This window comes from Hypanus sabinus, chromosome 3 (genome assembly GCF_030144855.1).
Source record: "Hypanus sabinus isolate sHypSab1 chromosome 3, sHypSab1.hap1, whole genome shotgun sequence".
Taxonomy (NCBI): Eukaryota; Metazoa; Chordata; class Chondrichthyes; order Myliobatiformes; family Dasyatidae; genus Hypanus; species Hypanus sabinus.
The window spans coordinates 54532954-54557725 of record NC_082708.1 but is presented as its reverse complement, the minus strand read 5'-3'; the positions used below and the strand labels follow the sequence as shown (position 1 = coordinate 54557725).

The 24772-nt window shown below is 43.1% G+C and overlaps 1 protein-coding gene and 1 long non-coding RNA gene across 3 annotated transcripts in view; one reads left to right on the top strand and one right to left on the bottom strand.

Annotated features, from left to right (window-relative positions):
* LOC132391329 (beta-galactoside alpha-2,6-sialyltransferase 2-like) overlaps positions 1 to 1356 on the bottom strand; it is a 91564-nt gene extending 90208 nt beyond the window's left edge. For both annotated transcript variants that reach the window (XM_059964369.1, XM_059964368.1), the window contains exon 1: positions 1140 to 1356. The gene's annotated coding sequence lies outside the window, so the exon portion shown is untranslated. The remainder of the gene's footprint in view (positions 1 to 1139) is intronic.
* LOC132391330 (uncharacterized) lies at positions 1331 to 14821 on the top strand. The gene is made up of 4 exons (XR_009511175.1): positions 1331 to 1421; positions 4949 to 5115; positions 7337 to 7738; positions 12146 to 14821. It is a non-coding gene; the product is annotated as an uncharacterized LOC132391330 (long non-coding RNA).
* Positions 14822 to 24772: the final 9951 nt, after the last annotated feature.

The following is a 24772-nucleotide window of genomic DNA, read 5'->3' as shown; positions in this document are numbered from 1 at the left end:
CCACCACCCCAATCAGTCAGTTAACATTATTCAGGCTGAAAAAGAGGATATGGCCGCTTTGGTGTTGTAAAAAAAAGTTGCCACCTATAACTTCTGAAAAACAGATCATTGGATCGAGCTGTTCAGCAAACATCAAGATGTAATTAAGATTAGAATTTGCTAGAGTGGATATCTACTTTTTAATAACTTAATTCTATTTACACTTTTAAATTTTTTAGTGCAATTGTAAAAAAAAATCTAAATCCAAGCCTTGGTAAAATATCTGCTCTCCAAAAATTCCTACCCACTTTTTGCTTTTAGACTGGGTAATTAATGAATCCTGCAAGGATATCTGTTGGGGAAGTCACCTCATACAGCAGCTAAGAGGAGCAGAAAGGCTTTCTTACATTGCAAACACACCTACTTAGTCTTCTAAATGTCACAAGCATTGACATTTAATGTTTAGTTCTCCAGTGAAAATTGATAACATTTTCTACGTAACGCTAATTCCTGACAAGGAAGGCGAACATCAGCCAAGTTCCACATCTCACAAGTTTTGCTGATAGTAGGCAGTGCAGAAAATGCTCACGGATATTCCTCCGTTCATAATTCTATCCTGGACTAGATCTGACCAGTTGAGAAGATATCAACATATTTCATGTCCCAGAAATGCTGCTGTGAGCAGAAAGTACCGCAATAATCTCCCTTTTGAACCCAACAGAAAGCAGGACTGGCTGCAGATTGTCAGCCAGAAAGCGGAGTCCCTGCAGTCTGGGACAATGGGTCAACATGGGAAGTGCATTATGCACAGAACACTACAAAAATACCGGGAATTCAGAGAGCTCGGTGTTTATTTAAAAAATACTCCGAACGCAGTATCTGGAATATATAGACATAAACAACCTTGAGAAGACACGATCGTATGTTTTGCCCGCAAATTTATTCCTCTGTGTAGGATATATTCAAAGCTTCAAAAATAATTGAAATAGACATTTACAAGGTTGTGGACTAGGAGACTACGGTTCTCGTGGTCCAAATACGATCATTAGTCAAACACCAAGCTCAGAGCCGCCTTTTTTAAATTCGTTCCCCAATATTCAGAAATAAAGAGCACGGAAAGCATTTTTATTCATATACAAGGGAGACGCTGTTGGACTTACCTGCAAATTGGCAACAACACCTTGCTGCTGTTTCAGAGATCAAATCAGCTTTGAAATTTTCCAGCTAGCGTAAGCCAGATGAGCAGGGAAAGTATACCGCTTGGAATGTTACCAGCACAGTTTACTGTTTTGCTTGTCATTTCTTTGTTCGCTTCACACTTGCCTCAGCAGCAACCATGCTGTTAGTGGGTGGGGCTTTGTCTGCATTCAACTTCCTGTTATCTGCCCTAAATAATAGCTCTCTCCCACCCTTCTTTCACCAAACAGATGCAGAGCGCTCCGGTAAGTGTATGCACCATAAAAATACCAGCTTTCTCTCACAGCCGTGTGGTAAATGCCTTGAGGCTGCCTGCCCGTACAATCGGGCATTTCAAAATGACGAATGAGCTCTGATTGACATTTGAGTGTTTCATTCTCCCCCACTACTTCACAGCTTTAGTCTTTTAATGGGCTGAAATGTTCTCCTTTACAGGAAACTGAGCAAAACAGACAATTGCTACTTTTGGTTTGAATTTATTAAAGCAGATGGGATTACTGCTATCACCAAAAGCGGTATTCTTGTCCCCTCTTTAAACAGTGAATCTGAACTGTTGTAAATATGTCCTTGAATAGAAGGTTAGAGGCAACCTGGTATATAGTAAACAAACGACACTTCAACTAATGTCGCGGAAAAAAAAGCGAAATAAAAATCCAGCAGGCATTGGAAATTAAAAACGCAAGTGGAAAACATATAGGAGACATATCCATGGAGCAAACAGATTAGTGAAATTTTCAGATATACACTATGCATCAGCAGTAATAGGTTATTTTTTGTCAAATACTGCACCACATAATTTGAAACCTTTAATTCCATTTTTTAGATGGAATATTGGTGCAGTTATATATTTGTAATCTACAGTCTCACAAAATTTCAGACTTCCCAGACTCAGTTCCTTTGCCTTACAGGTTCACTCACTGGCCACTTTATTAGATAGGTCTGCACACCTGCTCATTAATGGAAACATCTAAGCAGCCAGTTATGTAGCAGCAACAAGGTTAGTTCTGATTTATTTTACAGCTGTGCCATTGCTTCTGAGCAGGAAATTTTTATACGGACTGAAAACTGCACTGCACTTTAATAAAAGCATTAGATAAAAGAAAATGCGTGGTAAGAAAGGCCATGTGCACGGGAATATTACAGTTACGGTGAGGCTGCACAGTTTAGGGGGATCAGTGGCCAGCAGCACAATGCAGAAAAGCATGCAGGCACTGTCACGATGTTCAGACCAAACATCACAATGGAAAGAAATGTGATGTAAGTGACTTTGACCGTGGAATGAATCAGATTCCGAATTGGAATCGGGTTTGATATCTGTGGCATACGTCAGGAAGTATATTGTTTTGTGGCAGCAGAAGATTGCAATATACAATTTAAAAATACATATATTTAAAACATTATATAAGGAGGGCAAAACATGAGCAAAAAGAGGAAAAGAATAATGAGGTAGATTATGTGGGCTCATTGTCCATTAAGAAATCTTATGGCAGTGGAGAAGAAGCTGTTCCTAAAATTTTGAGTGTGTCTTCAGGTTCTTGTACCCCCTCTTTAATGGTAGCAATGAGAAGAGGGCACATCCTGGGTGTTAGGAGTCCTTAATGGTAGATGCCACCTTTGAGAGGCATCACCTTTTGAAGATGCCCTCAGAGCTGGGGCAGCTAGTGCCCATGATGGAGCTGGCTGTATTTGCAGCATTCTGCTGCTTTTTTTGAACCTGTGCAGTGGCCCCTCCATAACAGGCAGTGGTGCAACCAGTTAGAGTATCTCTCCATGGTACAAATGTACAACTTTGCGAGAGTCTTACATAACCAAGTCTCCTCAAACTCCTAATGAAAAATAGCTGCTGTGCCTTCTTTGTAATTGCATCAATATGTTGGGCACGGGATAGATCTTCAGAGGTGTTGACACCCAGGATGTGAAACTACTCACACTTTCCACTGTTGATCTTTCAATGAGGACTGGGTTTACCCTCAGTTTACCCTTCCTGCCATCCACAATCAATTGCTTGCTTTTACTGACGTTGAGTACAAGGTTCTTGTTGTGACACCACTGAACCTGCTGGTCTGTCTCGCCTTAGTCTGCTTCCTCGTCGCCGTCTAAAATTCTGCCAACAAGAGTTGTGTTATCAGCAAATCTGTAGGTGGCATTTGAACTGCTCCTAGCCACACAGTTGTGGGTGAACAGAGAGTAGAGCAATAGCTAAACATGCATCTTTGAGATGCCCCAGTGTTGATAATCAGCAAGGAGGAGATGTTGCTTTCGATGCACACTGACTGTCGTCGCCTGGTGAGTAAATCAAGGATCCAATTGCAGACGGAGATACAGAGGCCCAGGTTTTGTAACTTGTTGATTAGTACGGTGGGTAAAATGATGTTGAATGACTATTAATTGTTGCTGCCATTTGGGGTGGATTGTGTATCTCAGGCTACATACACACTAGACCGGATAATTTTGAAAATGCCGGTTTTGCGTAAAAACGATAGGCGTCCACATCATGTGTTTTTGAAAATATCTCTATCCACATTGAAACGGAGATTTCAGCGAATTTCCTCCTACTGCGCATGCGCAGGACACACCTACCGAAAACAAGCGACATGTTTGGTGTCGGATCTCGCCGTAAAAGTGCACGTTTGTGTAGTTACAGACTAGAAAAACTTAAAACGACAGACAGCTGTTGACTTTCGCGCAGGAGAACTTGAAAGTAAAAAAAAAACAAATACTGGAGTGTATGGAGGCAACCGACAGGGAGTTCACGGACAGGTTGACCCGGCTGATGACAAACATTGAAAAACTGACTGACTCTGTTGCATTAACAAAGCACCTTGTTGAATGTATAAAACATGTCTGCATCAGTATTATCTTGTATTTCCATACAATGTTACATTAGGCTGTTACACATCTATTGTCAGAGAAGTACTTGCATAAATAGGTAAACCACCTTCACATGAGCAAGGACAGAAAACAGGGCAAACTGAGTATACTTATTCATTCAGTAAGTTATGGGTCAAAGTATTTGGTGAGTACATTTCTAACTCTTCTTACTTCAGTCTCTTTGCCATCTGTTCTGAAATTGTTAGGTTGCATTCAAGAAAACAATGAAATAGCGTGCTGCCGTCTGACAGCGTTTTCAAAAGTCTCCGGTTACCCCGTCCACACTGATCTGCCCGAGCAGCGGTTTCAAAAATACCCACCCTGGAAAGCGTTTCTGAAAAGCTCCGGTTTCGGGGGACAAAAACGCCATTTTAGTCTGGACGAAGGATAAAAACAAAGAGAAAAAGCTTTGGTTACGGATATATCCGGTGTAGTGTGCAAGTAGCCTCAGAAACTGGATTTTCATTCAAACGCTCTTTAGTGTTTACAGAGAAGGTGCGAAAAACAAAACAAAATCCAGTGGGTGACAATTCTGTGGGCAAAAATGCCTTGTTAACGAGAGTAGTCAGAGAAGGATGGATAGACTGGTTCAAAATGACAGGAAAGTAAGAGTAACTCAAATAACCATGAGTTACAACAATGGTTTGCAGAAGAGCAGCACTGAATGCACAGCATGTCAAACCTTGTGACTGGGCAACAGGGAGTTCCTAATAAAGTGGTCACTGAGTACAAATGCCTGAAATCCCCTCTTTACTTGATTCCTTTTCCTATCATGCATCCAATTTATTAACAACACAAATAGGTGCAGCTTAGGACAGTGGTGCCTAACAGCGACTCCTTTGCTTGCATCTTCAGAAACAGCTCTATTTCTATCTTTAGTATCTCTATTTTTCCCTTTCAGGGTTCTTTTGAAGACCCTGACCTGGAGTTACACACTGAATTTGGCTCTTTGCAGGAATGGGACCTGCTCACGATTGCTGCTATTCGACACACCAAGGACACGCCTAGAAGATGAGTGTGCCTTCAGGGTTCCGGGATTTCACGGCTCTGGAGACTGGCGGACTCGAGGTCGGTGCCTCTGCAGGAAACTGGTGTGTTGAGGGAGACGGACGATCAAAAGTAGCAAGCTGGCTGCTGGCTATGTGCCCAGAGACCCGAGTTCTTTGGGCACAGAGCTCAATTAAGGCAACACAACAGATTTTTAACATCATAAATCAGCGAGTTGTTCTGTTATGTCTCGCCTCTTGCTGTGAAACAGGGACATCTCTTTCTCCTTTATTAGGGAGAGAGAGAGCCTGTTGTATGTCAAATTACCAGGTGAACAAGTAGTCTTTGGGGTACTACAAGTCTGTGTCTTTATTGATGCTTTGCTGCATGCCTGAGTGGTTGGAGGGGAGTGTGGATGCTTTTTTGCTGGTGGGGGGGGGGGGGTCATTGCCTGCTTGTGCGTGGGAGGGAGGAGCTGGGGGGGCTTTGGGGTTCTAACATTTAACTGTCATTCATTCTTTGGGGTTTTCCTGAATGTTTGCAAAGAGTAAGAATTTTAGGATGCACTTCTCTGACATTAAATGTACCTTTGAAACCTTTGAAATAAATTAGTTGATCATTTTATTATTGTTGCTTGTGGAACCTTGTTTTTAAACTAAATTACCTATGGTTTCACATGGTTAGCATTTATTGTTCATCTCTATTTGCACTTAGGAAGGAGATGATGAGCCTCCACCTTCAGTTACTACAGTCCTTCTGGTGAAAACTTTTAAAAACTGCAGATGCTGGAGTTCTGAAATAAAATTTGAACAAAAATACTCCACAGTTTCAAGCAGCGGAACCTACTTTCTGCTTTCTCTGTTTTTATCCTTTCTAGAATAATTGAGTATGGAGATACAAGATTAGGCCCTCTAATAAGTGAAGGAGAAGTGATGTAATTTCATGTCAGGATGGTGTGTGGCTGGGAAGGGAACATGCATCTTACTGATAAAGTTCAGAAGTTTGCGAGGTGTTGAGTATTGAGTCTGGGGGGTGTGAGCAGACTTGTTGAGCTCCTGGAGTGCATCTTGTAGATGAGATGCATTGAATCTTCATTGCATAGGTGATGGAGGGAGTCATGAAGTTGGCTTCTCCAGAATGATGCCAAACATGTTAAATGTTGCCGGAACTGCATTCATCCAGGCTAGTGGAGAGTTAGTTTGATTTCCTCTCCCGGTTTGTACATTTTAGATGATGGATAGAGTAAGGCAAGCACATTTCCTCAGATAAGAAGCTCCAGACCTGCTTTTCCAACCACAGTTTATATTTCCGGCTGGTCCTATTGTTTCAGGCACATCAATACTGAAGGACCAACACTGGATCGCCATTTAATGTAAAAGCTAGTGGCTCAACCCTGTGTTGATGGAAATTGCCTGGCACTTGTCAGCCCAAATATTATTTACTGATTAACATACTATTCCCACACCTAAATATGGACATAGCTAGTTCATTACATCAGCAATCGTAAATTAAATTTACATTATGCAACCATCAATGATGTTCTTATTTCTGACATACTAAGGAAAGAGACCTGAAGATAGTTTAGTCTGGCCTAAGGAACTGCTGTGGTGGTGTTCTAGAGTTGAGGTGATCAGCTCACAACAGCCACAACTGGCATGATGGCAGCCTGACTAGTTTTCTCTTTTGATTTTGTGGCTTCCTGTTGATCAGATACTTAGTGACCATCTTTACATCAAGTGCCTTTGTCCATATTTAGATAAATATAGAATGCAATCTGGAACTGTGTGACTTCATCAGAACCCAAAATGAACATTAGTGTGGAGAGCCACACACACAAAATGCTGGTGGAACACAGCAGGCCAGGCAGCATCTATAAGGAGAAGCGCTGTCGACGTTTCGGGCTGAGACCCTTCATCAGGACTAACTGAAAGGAAAGATAGTAAGAGATTTGAAAGTAGGAGGACGGGGGGGGGGGGAATGCAAAATGATAAGAGAAGACCAGAGGGGGTGGGGGGAAGTTGAGAGCCGGAAAGGTGATTGGCAAAAGGGATACAGAGCTGGAGAAGGGAAAGGATCGTTGGATGGGAGGCCTAGGGAGAAAGAAAGGGGGAGGGGAGCACCAGGGGGAGATCAGTGTGGAGATGTATTTTAGGGTGACAATACTGTTGTTGACACATTTCATCACCTAACTAGTGGCTAAGAGTATTGAGAATAGAGTGACTGAGTAGTAGCTAGCAGGAGTGGGTTTCACTGGTATGTTGTGGACAATAATTTGCTGCTGTCTTTCTTCTGTTTATCCAAGCACCAGGCCATTGTTTATAAGTCTTAGACTCAACAATCACACGAGAAGGCTCTTCACTAACCTGCCCCTGCTGCATTTCACTGCACTGCAACGATGAAGGTTCAAGGTACGAACTTGCAAAGTGTGCCCCACTTATCTCAGGACACGCAGCAAATGTCGGACATTGATAATGCAAAATGTGCCAGGTGGAGCTTTGGCCAATTGAGGAAATGGATATTCGAAAGTCAAGACCTAAGGCCTGGAGCATAGCTCATGGTCAACGGGCAGTAGAGATCCCTGTCGGGCAGTAGAGATCCCTGTCGTATCTACCTCTGAGATATGCAAACCTGCAGCAGAATCCTCAAGACAATGGAAAGATGCCACCTGTGCATTCTTTGCAAAATCCTCCAGATTCACTGGCAGGTAAGCAACCCAACATCAGTATCCACCCCTGGGCCAATATTCCCAGAACTGAGACCCAAATTACACCCAGTCAGTACAATGCCAGAGACTCACAACAGACTGTCTACTCCAAGCCCTTTCACAAGAAGCATATTCCCAATGAACCAAGGAAACGGTGCAACGATGCAAAATCATTATTAACTGTTAGGAATTCCTTGTCCTTGACTGCTCAAGGTGGAGGAAGAACGTTCTGGGTTACGTTGAGAGTAAGCATCAGGAGTACATGGAAGGATGGGAAAAACACCAAAAGGAGCACCTGAACTCACACACTAACCACCTGGCTGTCTGTCAGGCTCCATCTATGGAAGAGTCAGCACTTCCACAATAGTCTCATTAAGGCTATAAGACATAGGAGCAGAATTAGGCCATTTGGCCCATTGAGTCTGCCCTGCAGAGGATGAACTACCTCAGAATAAATGAAACTGGGGTGGAAGCGGATCATCCTCAGCCCTGAGGGCCTGACTAAGAAGAAGGTGACAGCAGTGACCTTACATCCAAAGTTACATAAAGCTTTGGAAGTTTTATACAAATATTGTAAAGTTACACTGCACTCCTCTGGTTTCACTGTGTAGAATTCTGATTATTTACTTGCCACATTTATAAGATCCTCCTTAAGATCCCCACTTTTACTGAAGCTTAATTTCAACCTTTTGGTCTTTTACTTGATTGCAATTACCTTGGCGTGTGCCTGGATGAAGTGCAAAGATGCCATGTGTGAATTGTTAATGAATGCTGGAAGAATAATTAGGGTCAAACCGAAAACATGCTGAGAATGTATACCTCTGTCTGTATCCATGCTGTGTTAGTCAGCCTACGGAGCACAAAGTACACAAAATAAATTGGCAGGATTATTTTTAAAGTGAGATCATCTGAAAGAATCTTTCACCAGCAAAAAATAAACTGCTGGAAGAACCTAGCAGGTCATGCACCATCTGAAAAGGCAAAGGAATGGCAAATGTGTCAGGTCAAGGCACAGAATCAGGACTGAGTGTAAAAGGAAAAGTGCCAGTGTATATAGGATTGAGGGAGTGATGTGACAGAGGATGAATCAGAATCAGTTTATTATCACTGACAGAGGTCATGAAATTTGTAGCTTTGCAGCAGCAGTGTAGCATAATACATAAAAATTACAAAAAGTTATAAATAGTACAAAAGACAAATAACAAGGTAGTGTTCATGGATCGTTAAGAAATCCAATTGCAGAGGGAGAAGACAGTTCTTAAAACTTCGAGTATGGGTCTTCACACCCCCCACCATGGTAGTAATGTGAAGAGAGCATGTCTTGGATGGCGAGGATCTTTAATGGTGCCTTCTTGAAGCACCACATCTTGTCGATGTCCTCAACGGCAGAGGGGATTGTGCCTATCAGACAGACAGACATATCGATCCCGAGGGAAATTGGGTTTCGTTACAGTCGCACCAACCAAGAATAGTGTAGAAATATAAAACCATAACAATATAAAACCATAAATAATTAAATAACAATAAGTAAATTATTCCAGGTGGAAATAAGTCCAGGACCAGCCTATTGGCTCAGGGTGTCTGACACTCCGAGGGAGGAGTTGTAAAGTTTGATGGCCACAGGCAGGAATGACTTCCTATGATGCTCAGTGTTGCATCTCGGTGGAATGAGTCTCTGGCTGAATGTACTCCTGTGCCTAACCAGTACATCATGGAGTGGATGGGAGACATTGTCCAAGACGGCATGCAACTTGGACAGCATCCTCTTTTCAGACACCACCGTCAGAGAGTCCAGTTCCACCCCCACAACATCACTGGCCTTACAAATGAATTTGTTGAGTCTGTTGGTGTCTGCTACCCTCAGCCTGCTGCCCCAGCACACAACAGCAAACATGATAGCACTGGCCACCGCAGACTCGTAGAACATCCTCAGCATCGTCTGGCAGATGTTAAAGGACCTCATTCTCCTCAGGAAATAGAGACGGCTCTGACCCTTCTTGTAGACAGCCTCAGTGTTCTTTGACCAGTCCAATTTATTGTCAATTTGTATCCCCAGGTATTTGTAATCCTCCACCATGTCTACACTGACTCCTTGGATGGAAACGGGTCACCAGTGCCTTAGCCCTCCTCAGGTCCACCGCCAGCTCCTTAGTCTTTTTCACATTAAGCTGCAGATGATTCTGCTCACACCATGTGACAAAGTTTCCCATCGTAGCCCTGTACTCAGCCTCATCTCCCTTGCTGATGCATCCAACTATGGCAGAGTCATCAGAAAACTTCTGAAGATAGCAAGACTGTGTTGTAGTTGAAGTCCGAGGTGTAGATGGTGAAGAGAAAGGGAGACAGGACAGTCCCCTGTGGAGCCCCAGTGCTGCTGACCACTCTGTCTGAAACACAGTGTTGCAAGTGAACATACTGTGGTCTGCCAGTCAGGTAATCAATAATCCATGACACCAGGGAAGCATCCACCTGCATCACTGTCAGCTTCTCACCCAGCAGAGCAGGGCGGATGGTGTTAAGCGCACTGGAGAAGTCAAAAAACATGACCCTCACAGTGCTCGCTGGCTTGTCCAGGTGAGCGTAGACATGGTTCAGCAGGTAGACGTTGGCATCCTCAACTCCTAGTTGGGGCTGGTAGGCGAATTGGAGGGGGTCTAAGTGTGGCCTAACCATAGGCCGGAGCTGCTCTAGAACAAGTATCTCCAGGGTCTTCATGATGTGGGAGGTCAATGTCACTGGTCTGTAGTCATTGGAGCCACTGGGGCGCGGTGTCTTCGGTACAGGGACAAGGCAGGACATCTTCCACAGCACAGGAACCCTCTGGAGACTCAGGCTCAGGTTGAAGACATGGTGAAATACCCCACATAGCTGGGGGGCACAGGCTTTGAGCACCCTGGGGCTGACACCATCCGGGCCTGCAGCCTTGCTTGGGTGGAGACGTTTCAGCTGTCTTCTCACTTGTTCAGCTGTAAAGCCCACCGTGGTGGTTTCAGGTGGGGGAGGGGTGTAGTCACGAGAGCAGGGTGGGGGGCTGTGAGGAGGGGTAGGAGGGGAGAGTGGAGTATGTGTTGGTTGAGGGCCGACAACAGATGAATCATGTGGGGGGGTGGACAGGGACCACAGTGTCAAATCTGTTGAAGAACAGGTTTAGTTCATTGGTCCTGTCCACACTGCCTTCAGCTCCTCTGTTGCTAGTTTGCCAGAACCCAGTGATGGTCCTCATCCCATTCCAGTCCTCTCTCATGTTGTTCTGCTGGAGTTTCCACTCAAGCTTCCTCCTATACCTGTCATGGAGGTACATGAGTCTCCAATCTTCTACCGCCTCTTGCAATCCTCTGCGTTGGAGGTTCCATACCTAGCCGCAGCATTACGAGTCAAAATGCTCTCCACTGTATATCTACAGAAATTTGCAAGAGCCTTTGGTGACATAATAAATCTCCTCAAACTCCGAGTGTAGTAGAGCTGGTGGCGTGCCTTCTTCATGATTACATAAGTACGCTGGGCCAGGACAGATCCTTTGAGATGTAGATGCCCGGGAACTTGAAGCTCCTCACCTTCCCAATCACTGAGCCGTCAATTCAGACTAGCGTATTGTTCTCCTGACTTCTCTTTCCTGAAGTCCACAATTAATTCCTTAGTCTTGTTGACACTGAGTGCAAGGTTGCTGTTGCAACACCATTCAACCAGCCAATCTCTCTCACCCCGTATCGGAGTCCCCCTCATCCTGAAGTATCAAACCATCTCTTTGCTTTCACAGATTTTCCTTGACTCCCTGAGTTCTTCCAGCAGTTGGTTTTTAAGATTCCAGCAATTGCATTCTCTTGTGTCTCCAGAATGTGTCATAGTCTGAAGTCCCGTTGAAGTACTATACTATCATCAAGCTGCTATTAATATGCAACCGATGATGTAATGTGGAAAATGAGGGGGCCAAACTGCATATTGCAATTTTCCACAGCAAAAGTGTGATAATATTCAGATAATCAGTGGTAGATGACAGGAAGAAAAGATATTTGCCAGTAGGTAGGAGGCAACCACCTTTTCCCGTTCAGACTAGTGCCGCATGGTCTGAAAGAGGAAGCATGGCATAACGTGACACCTTTAGCAGTGCAGCATTCAGTCTGTACTGCAGAGCAAAGAATGGCCAGGTTTCACACGTAGATCTATGGGCAAGTCCCTGCGGATTACCTAGGATGGCATGAAGAGTCCTTGTCTCCATACATTGCAATGGCGTGTCACCAGAGGGCCACATGAATGGCAATGGTTCCGTGTTTTTTTAAAGTAAGTTACAGTTCTGAATATATTGACCATGAATGTAAAATGTTTTACACTGTTTGTTCTTTTTCATTATGAGTCAAATTTAATTTTGAAGTAAAAAAAACCTTAGATCTTTGTGCTGATGTCTTGCAGGTACTGTGGGACAACGACCCAGTGGATAGCGTACTGTCCAGATCATCTGTCCGAATGCCTCGTCACCTGAACTGACCAACAAGCACCGTCAACTTGCTTTGTCGGCAATGTTAAGGGGCGTCCTAGTCAGACCCTTCCTTTATGGTCGAAATATAATGTCCAACATATACTGTACTCAGGAGGAGATAGTCACCCACCTCTTTGCCGACTGTGGATTTGCTGTGAGGGTCTGGAAAAGGATGCAGGGGGTTTCGTCTCAGTTCATCTCAAGCAGGTGTGTACAGATGGCTCTCTGATATACGGGATATTGCCAGGGACAGACACACACCCACCCCCCACCCCCCCTCCCGCTGGAAGATTATTAACTCAGTGAAAGACACTCTTTAACCTGCCCAAAACTCATTGGTCTTCCAGCATAGCAAAATGTCCACCAGGGAATGCTGTCAACTGCCACAGTCCAGGCTGCAGCAACAGGTGTTAAAAGATGCACAGAGGCTTGGTTCAGCTAATGCCCTGTGGGGAAGACCTAAAGTCTAGGGATCTTCTGCTAATGGACATTGAAGGGTTGAGTCTGGTGGGGAAGGCTCTTAAATAATAGAAACATAGAAAACCTACAGCACAATACAGGCCCTATGGCCCACAAATCTGTGCCGAATATGTACTTACTTTAGAAATTATCTAGGGTTATTCATAGCTGTCCATTTTTCTAAACTCCATGTACCATACCTATCCAGGAGTCTCTTAAAAGACCCTATCATATCCGCCTCCAACACCATTGCCAGCAGCCCATTCCACGCACTCATCACTCTGTGTAAAAAACTTACCGCTGACATCTCCTCTGTACCTATTTCCAAGCACCTTAAAACTGTGCCCTCTCGTGTCAGCCAATTGTGCCCCGGGAAAAAGCCTCTGACTATCCACATGATCAATGCCCCTCATCATGTTATACACCTCTATCAGGTCACCTCTCATCCTCCATCGCTCCAAGGAGAAAAGGCCAGTGAAAGAATGTATCTCCCCAGAGAGCCATACATGAGTGTAATAATGGTCCCATGATTAAAACAAGTGCTAACACTACTGAATGCATTGATCAAATGACACTAAGATCATAAAGACTTGCACCGTGTTTCTTTTCAAATGTATATTTTATTATGAACAAAGTTTATTTTGGGAATTAAGAAAATGCGGACTCCCCACAAGTCCATCAGGCAGAGGTTAGCACTAAATGTCCTTTAAGCACGGCAGGAGAAGGATGTGGTGGATTCTATGAGGTTTTATGCCCCAAGTAGACAGTCAAAGCCATTTGGCATAATGCAGCACGAGCAGAACTCACCAATAAGCAATAAGTCTTTGCTTCCTGGCAGTGAGAGGAACTCCACTCATCAGATCCTTCCTGCATGGTTGGAGACTCAGTCCCAATGGACCCTGCCCCTGGAATGGCTGCTGAGAGAGACCTTTTTGTGAACTGTGCATTTGCAAAGGCCTGGAAAGAGATGTAAGGTACTTTCGTTGGGCTTATCCTGAGCAGCTGCATGACAGAGGATATTGTGTTCTGCAGACTTTTCCCAGGGATACCTACAGAGATCGATATCCAGGGGTGCTGGAAGATCACCAACATGGTGAGAGACACACTTTGGTCTTCCTGAAACTTAATTTCTCATTAAATCAAGACATCCATAAGGGAATGCCAGAGTGCAGGAGTTCATACTGAGGGATACACTGGTGCAGCCAACACAAAGGAGGGGAAGGATTGCAGCCTTAGGCCCCTGTACCACTAGGCACTAAGATGTTAAGCCCAGTGTAAAAGCCTCTTAAACACAAGGTGTTTTGTAGCATACGGGTGGGCGTGGTCACAGAGGATGGCAATTGTGCTCCCTGTACACAAAACGTGCTCACATCACAAATATACAGAACTGGAAACTATGAATGTATAGACTGACTGACCCTACCAATGCAAAGGAAACCATTCACTGTGGTTTGTTTTTCTATTTCTTGCTATCTCTTTACAAATAAAATTTAAAATGAAAAAAAAATCACCCATGTGGGTCTAGACCCAACATCCTCTCACAGAGGCAAGAATAGAGTCATGTGACCTATAATGAGATTTGTCATGCTCAGATAAAGGTCAACGTTATATTTCTGATATTAGCTCAAGGTACAAGAGAGATAAATGATAAGATGAGGCAAAGCAGTGATGTGGAGTTTGAAAAGAATGTCAATCATAGCAGAACAGAAGGCAGAGGAATATCATTTTACGTGCTGGCACAGATGAAGCAAACCCCCACTGCTCTCACACAAAAATAGTTCAATGCTAATCGAAAAAAAACAGACTACTTCTTTCTTTTGCTCCCCAACTCCTACAGAAGCCAACTTCTGCACTTAAACAGCATAAATGAATCACACACTCACACACAGACACACTCGCTCACGCACACACACACACACACACGCTCACACACACACGCTCACACACACGCACAGACAGTTTTGTTATCTACATGTTCATGTTGTTTCTGATAACATATGAAGTGTAATTCAGCAACAATTTACAATTACCTGCAGCAAATTGCAAATCCAATCATTTATGATCAGATAAAACTGACTAAAGAAGGAATAACATGAAATGATAATATTTATTCTAGACCAGAACATCTTTGTTAAGTTTTCTTATTTTTCTCAAGGTATTTTCAAAATTCTGAATTGGGAATTGCAGTTTAATCTGAAAATAAACATATCCCCAATTTCATGAGAATGTTGTCTGTGGGTCATGAATTAGAATATTTGGATTAGGGTAAGGTGGGAATATTCATAATGAGACAAAAATCTAAAGGGACTTTGAACAAATAAGAAAAACGGCAGAAAGTGGTGAGGGACGAAGATGGTTTACACCTTTATGTGTCTCATCAGGCAATGAGCCATTGGAAGGTATTAGCATGTGGAAAAGAACTGTAAGTGACAGGAAACCCAAGGGAAGGAACCTTTGCTTAGAAATTAGATTTCAACATAGATCCATTTAGTGCTAAAGCCAAATAAGATCCTCCTCTCAAGGAAATGTAATATCTCAGAGTTGATCAAAAAGTTTTTAAAAAAGTACTGGGGCAGTTAATTTCCAGACTGAAATACTGAAAAGGGATCTGTGATGTTTTCAAGAAGACCAATCTCAATTCAAAGTATCTTTGGACATTAGCATAGTGGCTCAGCAGTTGTGTTATTTCCTCACCGGTGCAGCACGCAGGTCTGATCCCGGTTCAGCTGCTGTCTGTGTGCAGTCTATGCACATGATCTCCATGTTAATGTGTGGGTTTCAACTGTGTCCCCTACATCCTACAGCACAGAAACAGACCTCTTGGCCCAGCTAGTCTGCGGCAAAACCATTAATCTGACTAGACCCATCAACATGTACCCAGACCATATCCCTCCCAGCCATGTACCTATCCAGATTTCCCTTAAATGTTGAAATTGACCCTGCATCCACCACTTTCACTGGTAGCTTGTTCACCCTCTGAGTGAAGAAGTTCCCCCTCATGATTCCCTTAAACAATTCACCTTTCACCCTTAACTCATGATTCCTAGTATGTCTCACCCAACCTCAGTGGAAAAAGCCTGCTTGTATTTACCCTGTCTATACCTATCATAATTTTGTATACTTCTATTAAATCTTCTACGCTCTAGGGAATAAAGTCTGAACCTATTTAACCTTTCCCTATAACTCAGATCCTCAAGCCCCGGCAACATCATTGTAAATTTTTTCTGAACTCTTTAAATCTTATTTCCATCCTTCCTGTAGGTAGGTGACCAAAACTGCACACAATATTCCAAATTAGGCCTCACCAACATGTTATATAATTTCAACAGAACATCCGAACTCTTGTATTCAATACTTTTGATTTATGAAGGATAATGTACCAGAAGCTTTCTTTATGACGCTATCTACCTGTGACACCACTTTCAAGGAATTACAGATCTGTTTTCCCAGATTGCTCTGTTCAACCACACTCCTCAGTACCCTGCCACTCACAGTGTAACGCCTACCCTGGATGGTCCATCCAAAGTGCAATAACACTTGTTTGCATTAAACTCCATCTGCCATTTTTCAGTGCATTCTTCCAGCTGGTCCAGATCCCTCTGCAAGCCTTGATGGTCTTCTAGCTGTCCACTAATTTCCCAGTCTTGGTGTTATCCACAAATTTGCTGATCTAGTTTACCACATTATCAGCCACATAGTTGATATAGATGACAAACAACAATGGACCCAGCACCGATCCCTACAACACACCATTAGTCCAGTCAAAAAGGTATCTATTTACTACCCCTCTTTGGTTTCTCCTGTGAAGCCCATGTCTAATGTAATTTACTATCTCATCTTGAATGCCTAGCAACTGAACCTTATTGACCAACTTCCTATGTGGGACCTTGTCAAAGGCCTTATTAAAGTCCATGCAGACAACATCCACTGCCTTGCCTTCATCATTAATCCTGGTAACTTCCTTGAAACACCCTATAAGATTGGCTAGACATGATCTACCACGCATACATACTTACATATCTGTTTCCTTAGAGTATCTTCCAATAACTTTCCCACTACTTATGATAGGCTCACTGGCCTACAATTTCCTAGCTAATTCTTAGAGCCTTTCTTAAACAACAGAACAACATTAGCTATCCCTCTGGTACCTCACCCATGGTTAAGAGCATTTTAAATATCTTTTCTAGGGCCCCTGCAATTTCTGCACAAGCCTCCACTGGGTCTGAGGAAACATCTTATCAGACCCTTGGAATTTACTTACCTTACTTTGCCGCAAGGTAGCAAACAGCTCCTCCTCTGTAATCTGTATAGGGACCGTGACCTTGCTGCTTTTCCTCACTTCCATCAAATGAGTAAATACAGATGCAAAAAACCCATTTAAGATCTCCCCCAGCTCTTTTGGCTCCACACATGGATTACCGTTCTGATCTTCCAGAGGACCAATTTTGTCCCTTGCAATCCTTTTGCTTTTAATATATTGGTAGGATTCTCCTTCATCTTGACTGCTAGGGCAATCTCATGCCTTTTTTTTTTAGCCCTCCTGATTGCTTTCTTCAGTGTCCTCTTGCATTTAATGTGCTGTACTGTTCTACGTTCTATGTTCTATTCCTTATGCTCCATTGGCACCCCATTTGTTCCTACGTGCCTATACCTGCCATGCACCACCCTTTTTTTTCTTAACCAGGGCCTCAATATTTCTTGACAATCAAGGTTCTCTACACATGCTATTTTTACCTTTTATTCTGACAGCACATATAGCTTTGTACTCTTAAATTTTCACTTTTGAAGGCCTCCCACTTACCAAGTACACTTTTGACAGCAAATAGCCTGTCCCAATCCATACATGTCAGATTCTTTCTGATACTATCAAAATTCGTCTTTCTCCAATTTAGAATTGCAACCCATGGATCAGACCTATCTTTTTGCATACTTGCTTTGAAACTAATGGCATTGAGATCACTAGATGCAAAGTATTCCCCTACACAAACTTCAACCATCTGCCCTGTCTCATTCCCTAACAGGAGATCTGGTATCACATCCTCTTTCACTGGGACTTCTATGTGCTGATTAAGGAAACTTTCCTGAACATGGTTGACAAACTCTTTCCTATCCAGCTCTTTTAGAGTATGAGAATCCCAGTCAATATGTAAAAGTTATAATCTTATGTTTCTTACAACAGTTTGTGATCTTTGTACAAATATTTCTGCTGCAATGTCACTGCAGAATAGTGGTTAGTAGAACAGCATACAGTACAGTCAATCCTGGTTCAATTCCTACCACTGCCTGTAAGGAGTTTGTACATTCTCCCCGTTTCCTCCGGGTGCTCCGGCTTCCCCCCATGGACTACAATATTATCCCATTAACATGGTCATACCTTTCTTATTCCTCAGTTCCACCCATAAATCTTCACTAATCAAATTTCGTGACATATGCCAGTGGTATTAAACCTGGTTCTGATTCTGATTAAGTGAGCACTCTGATCTGTCCTGACTGAGCACTGCCATGACATTTTCCCTGACTAGTAGTACCACCCTTCCCTCTTTAATCCCTCGCACCCTATCACGTCTAAAGCATCGGATCTCTGGAACACTGAGCTGCCAGTCCTGCGCCTCCTGCAACCAAGTCTCACCAATGGTTACAATGTCATAATTCCATGTGCTAACCCATGCCCCAAGCTCGTTCGTCTTTCCTACAATACTCCTTGCATTGAAATATACACAGAACAGAACATCAGTCCACCATCCTCAATCTTTTGATTCCTAACTTTGTTTGCAGGCTTGACATCTTCTTCCACAACCATTCCACTATCTGTTCTGGCTCTCTGGTTCCCACCTCCCTGCAACTCTAATTTAAACACTAGCAAACCTTCCTGCTAGGATATCCAGTTCAGGTGTAAACCATCCCATGTGCAGATCCCACTTACCCTAGAAGACAGCGATGATCCAAAAATCTTATACATTCCATCCTGCACCAACTCCTTAGCCACATGTTAAGCTCAATGATTTTCCTACTTCTTATCTTACTTGGCATAGGTAGCAATCCTGAGATCACAATCCTGGAGGTTCTGTCCTTTAACTTAGCGCCTAACTCCCTGAGCTCATCCTCTTACTCATGTCATTGATAGGCTGGTATATTAATCAACGACTGTAAGTTAGTGTAGGTGGCTGAACTGAATTGACTTTATTTCTTACATCCTTCACATGTGTGAGGAGTAAAAATCTTTATGTCTCCATCTGAATTTGCAATGTACAAATATAGTAATTTGTAATAAATAGTATGTACAGCAAGATATACAACGGAACAGTCAATATAGCATAGAAATACAATTGAATCAGTGTGAATTAATCATTCTGATGGCCTGGTGGAAGAAGTTGTCCCAGAGCCTGTTGGTCCTGCTTTTATGTTGTGGTATCATTTCCTGGATGGTAGTAGCTGGAACAATTTGTGGCTGGGGTGACTTGGGTCCCCAATAATCCTTCAGGCCCTTTTTAACATACCTGTCACTGTAAATGTCCTGAATCATGGGAAGTTCACATCTACAGATACGTGGGCTGTCTGCACCACTCTCTGCAGAGTCCTGCAATTGGGGGAGGTACAGTTCCCATGCCAGGCAGTGGTACAGCCAGTCAGGATGCTCTCAATTGTACCCCTGTAGAAAGTCCTTTGGATTTGAGGACTCATGCCAAACTTCTTCAACCGTCTGAGGTGAAAGATTCGCTGCTGTGCTTTTTTTCACCACACACCGGTGTGTACAGATCAAGTGAGATCCTCAGTGACGTGTATGCCAAGGAACTTGAAGCTGTTCACCCTTTCAACCCCAGATCCATTGATGTCAATAGGGGTGAGCCTGTCTCCATTCCTCCTGTACCCCATAATCAGCTCCTTTGTTTTTGCAACTTTGAGGGAGAAGTTGTTTTCTTGACATCACTGTGTCAGGACAATGACTTCTTCTCTAAAGGCTGGCTCATTATTATTTGAGACAAGGCCAATCAATATAGTATCATCTGCAAATTTAATTAGCAGTTTGGAGCTGTGGATGGTGACACAGTCATGGGTGTACACAGTAAAAGAGGGGGCTCAGGACACAGTCCTTGGGGGCTCTTGTGTTGAGGTCACCTACCGGCAACCCAACAGGAAGTTCAGGATCCAGCTGCGCAAGGCAGGGTGAGTCGGTGGTGGGGCCCATATGACATGGGGAAATTGGAGAGGAACTGGGATTGCACTGCCTGGAGCAGTGGGGCAAGTAATATACTTGGTTGTGCAAATATAACGCGCACACACCTCTGGCATTTGCACTACTGGAAAGTTTATGATCTTTCACCTAAAACTTTTGATAATGTGTGTGTGTGCCGTATGTAACAGATAAAGCTAATCTAAAAAAACATGAACACACTTGCACAAAAGCATGTTTGCCAAGTAATACTGAATGGAGCTACCCCCAGGAAAATGATTGACTCACTGCAGTGGATCAGGTGATTGAGAAAATAATTAGATTCATGCTGTAGGCATCATGTTTTTTTCTGGCAATGTTTGCATCAGCTCCAAAGTGCGGTTGATTATGATACTCATGAATCTTATCCCCTGCTTTTCTCCAACGGCAATGATCATGGCCACCTCCTTAAAGAGACAGAGAAATAAGAGGAAAGCTGTGCGATGAGCTGAGTTGTCCCTTCTCTGAGAGCCCCTTTTATATGAGAAATTAAAAGAGATAGAATTAGTTGAGAGCATTAATGAACTGTGACTGCTGGCACAGGGAAGAGAGACACCAAATTGCCCAGCTGTTGAAAGATAAATGAACAGTTCTTCTGCTGCTGATATTTCATCAGGTGTGTACATCTGTGCACCTTCAAAAGTTCAGTTTACACAATGGCTTAACAAGAACATGGAACATTACAGCACAATACAGGCCCTTCAGCCCATGATATTGTACTGACCTATTAACCCACTCTAAGATCAATCTAACCCTTCCCTCCCACGTGGCCTTCCATTTTCTATCATCAATATACCTCTCCAAGGGTCTCTTAAAAGCCCTAATGTATCAGCCTCTACCAGCACCCCCGGCAGCTCATTCCATGCAATCACCACTCTGCAAAGCACTTATCTCTGACATCCTCACTATACTTTTCTCCAGTCACCTCAAAATTATGCCCCCTTGTACTTTTGCCTGGGAAAATGTCTCTGGCTTCCCACTCAATCTATTCCTCTCATACACCTCTATCAAGTCATCTCCCAACCTCCTTCACTCCCAAGAGAAAGAGTTCAACCAGATTCTCCTAGGCCAGGGGTCAGCAACCTTTACCACTGAAAGAGCCACTTGGACCCGCTTCCCACAGAAAAGAAAACACTGGGAGCCGCAAAACCCGTTTGACATTTAAAATGAAATAACACTGCATACAACGTTTTGTTTTGCCTTTATGCTATGTATAAACAAACTATAATGTGTTGCATTTATGAAATTGATGAACTCCTGCAGAGAAAACGAAATTACATTTCTGCATGCAACAAAAACATTTTGAACTCCGAAAAAAAGACGTTGGGTTGAAGGTTACTTTTAGGTAAAATACTCAACGTCTATTTGAGTCCTTCTTGTATTTATGAAAAACGCCAAACTTAAATTTGCCGCCAGCAGCAAACCAAAAATAACGTTAGCCAGCTGTCAACCTGAAAAATAAAAGGACTATTTCACTGAACAATGAAAACATATGAATATACGTAAAATAATAGGCAATTAAAATATTTATCATACTTGGTCAGGTTGACTCAGTAGGGATGGATCGATGCTTAGGGGAGTGAAAGGGAAGGATAATGTGTTTTTTTCCTCTCTGAACTCACAGAAGCGTTTCCCAAACGATGTTTGCATTGCGATGATTGCAGAACGTAAATACTCCGAATTCATCATGTCATGACCTTGTTTGAACTCTCTCAAATTGGGGAAGTGAGACAATGTGCCTTTCTGTAAATCTCTGGCAAGCAACGTCAACTTGCGCTCGAATGCCAAAACATCCTCCAACATGTGCAGGGCTGTACGTCCTTACCCCTGAAGAGCTGTGTTCAGCGTGTTCAGGTGCGCTGTCATGTCTACCATGAAGTGTAGCTTTTCCAGCCACTCTGGCTGTTCCAGCTCAGGAAAGGTGAGCCCTTTGCTGCCCAGGAAAGTTTTCACTTCTTCCAGACACGCGACAAAGCGTTTCAGCACCTCCACTCTGGACAGCCAGCGATAAAAACACTTTGTAGCGGTGTGCTACACGCAGTCAGTAAACTGCAGTCAAAGATAACTTTATTCGAACTAAACAGCCTTGCTTTTAAGCCTCCCTCAACCTGCCCCTCATGGGCGCGGATGCTGCAAAAGACACGTACTCACAAACCCCCGTAGGCTATCTCCCTTAGCCTGAACGCAGGCTAATTGTGAGCCGGTTCGGATGTGTCAGGAAATGGGTCGCCACAACGTCTTATTTAGATTGTACAAGATCACCATAATCTTCAAATTTAGAATTACATTTCAAAAACTAACAAACTAACATAAAATACATTTTAATTAAATACTGACCAATTATTTCCCAAAGTAACAGGGAGCCACAGCACAGACGTAAAAGAGCCACATGTGGCTCCGGAGCCGCGGGTTGCCGACCCCCGTCCTAGGCCATTTCTCATCACTTAATGGTTGTGCACTTCATAGCTTTGAAATGCTGGCTCTTCAATGTATCTCCCTTCCCATTATATACCATTGCACTCAGCCTAACGAGCTTAAGCTTTTACTGATATTTAGACCTGAAGAATGGAGCTGATCTGAGGAGAGTGCATTTTGTGTTGAAATAATAATTTTAATAAACTGTCTTTTAAGTGGAAGTACAAAAACGTTTTGTTAAGTCATTCATCATGACTTCTTGTGTTTAAACCATGCTGGGAAATTTTCAAAACAGGGCCTGTGAAGAATATTAGGTATCATCTGGACTCCAGTGTTTCAAATCTGCATGTAAATTTGAAAATGGGAAGTGTACAAGCGTTCAAAATCAGGTTTAATATCATCGGCACATGTTGTTAATGTAAATCATTAAACGTGCAATAGTTGTGTTAATCAGCAATAAATTGTAGACCCATGTTTTGAAACTCATAGTATTGATTAAGGAAACTTCCCTGAACCCATTTGACCAACTCATTTTCATCCAGCCCTTTTACAGTTTGGGAGTGCTAGTCAATATGTGGAAAGTCACCTTTCCTTCAACAGTCTGCAATCTCTCTATAAATTTGCTCCTATAAATCCTGTTGACTATTGGGAGGGTCTATTTTCCTAACTGGTAATGTGACCCTTTCCCCTTTAAGCACCCCTGCAAGCTAGTCTCACTAATCACTACAATGTCATAATTCCACACGCTGATCCATGCCTTAAACTCATCTGCCTTTCCTAAAATACTCTTTGCATTGAAATATTCACAACTCAAAACATTAGTGCCACCATGCTCAACTACTGACTTTGTATGAAGACTTAACAACACTTTTCCCCACAACCACTCCACTATCTGCTCTGGTGGTCTGCTTCCCACACCCCTGCAATTCTAATTTAATACCCCAAGCGGCACTTGTAAAGCTTCCCACAAGGATAATAGTCCCCTCCAGTTCAGGTGTAATCTGTCCCTCCTGTATTGATCCCACCTTCCCTGGAAGAGAGCCGAAAGATCTAATTATATGAAGTTCTCCATCTTGCACTATATCCTTAGCCACATATTAACTTGTATGGTCTTCCTGTTTCTCGCCTCACTATCACACACGTGGCACGGGTAGCAATCCTGAGATCACAACCCTGAAGGTCCTATCCTTAAACTTAGCACTGAACGCCCTAAACTCACTTTGCAGGACCTTGGCACCCTTGCTACTCATGTCATTGGTACAGATATGAACCACAAACGTTAGTTACTCACCCTCCCACTTAAGAATGCTGTGGACTCGATCTGAGATGATTCTGGCCATGGCACCCGGGTGGCGACATACCACCTTGGAATCTCGTCCTCATCCACAGAACCTCCTGTCTGTTCCCCTAACTATTGAATCCCCTATCACTACAGCTCGCCTCTTTTCCCTCCACGTTTTCTGAGCCACAGAGCCAGATTCGGTGCCAGAGACATGACTGCTCTGGCTCTCCTCTGCTAGGTCATCCCCCAAATAGTATCCAAAGGGGTATATGTGTAGTTGCACGGAATGGCCACAGGGGTACTCTGCACTGGCTGCCTATTCCCTTTACCCTTCCTGACGGTCACTCGGTGCCCTGCACCTTGGGTTTAATTACCTTCCTGTATCTCCTGTCATCCAACCACTCAGCCTCCTGAATGATCTGGAGTTCATCCAGCTCCAGCTCCAACTCCTTAATCAGATAATTATAGATGCATCTTACAAGCATTACAACACCAAAGTAAGACTGACTTTTATTACGCCTCGACTGGCAGCAAATCAATCAGTATCAGCTCTGCGATAAAATAGTAGACCGAAAAAGAGTTTGGAGAAACGGTACTGGCCACAGGAACTCGGACTCCAAAGTGTGGAGGAGAAAGTGACTTTGGTGGTCAAACTATCTCTAAGCATTCACAGTTTGTCGTCTTTCGCATTGGTTGCTTGTAAGTCTTGCTGTGAATGCCTGCAAGAAAACAAATCTCTGGGTAGTATATGGTGATGTATATGTAGCTTGATAATAAATTTTCTTTGAACTTTGATTTCACATCATTTGTATATAATTTAAATTAAAATAAAAAGACAGACATCAGTTATCTGCAGACCAGAGAGAGATGTTGATAACTAAAGAATGGAACACCAAAGTGAGCATAGGTAGATATGTCTAATGCAGGGTTTTCCAATCTTCTTTTATGCCATAGACCTTTACCATTAATTGAGGGGTCCATGGACACCAGGTTCGGAACCCCTTCTCTAATGTTTTGCAGTCTGATTATTTAGGACAGAAGGAGAATGATATGATTTCTTAGCATAGGTTATACAAGCACCTATATGTGTAAAATCAAGCATTTGAATCTTCCTCACTGTAAATTGATAAGATACCGATTTCTTGATGACTAAGTAGAGTTGAAAACGTGCAGATAGCAAGTAATATTTACAGA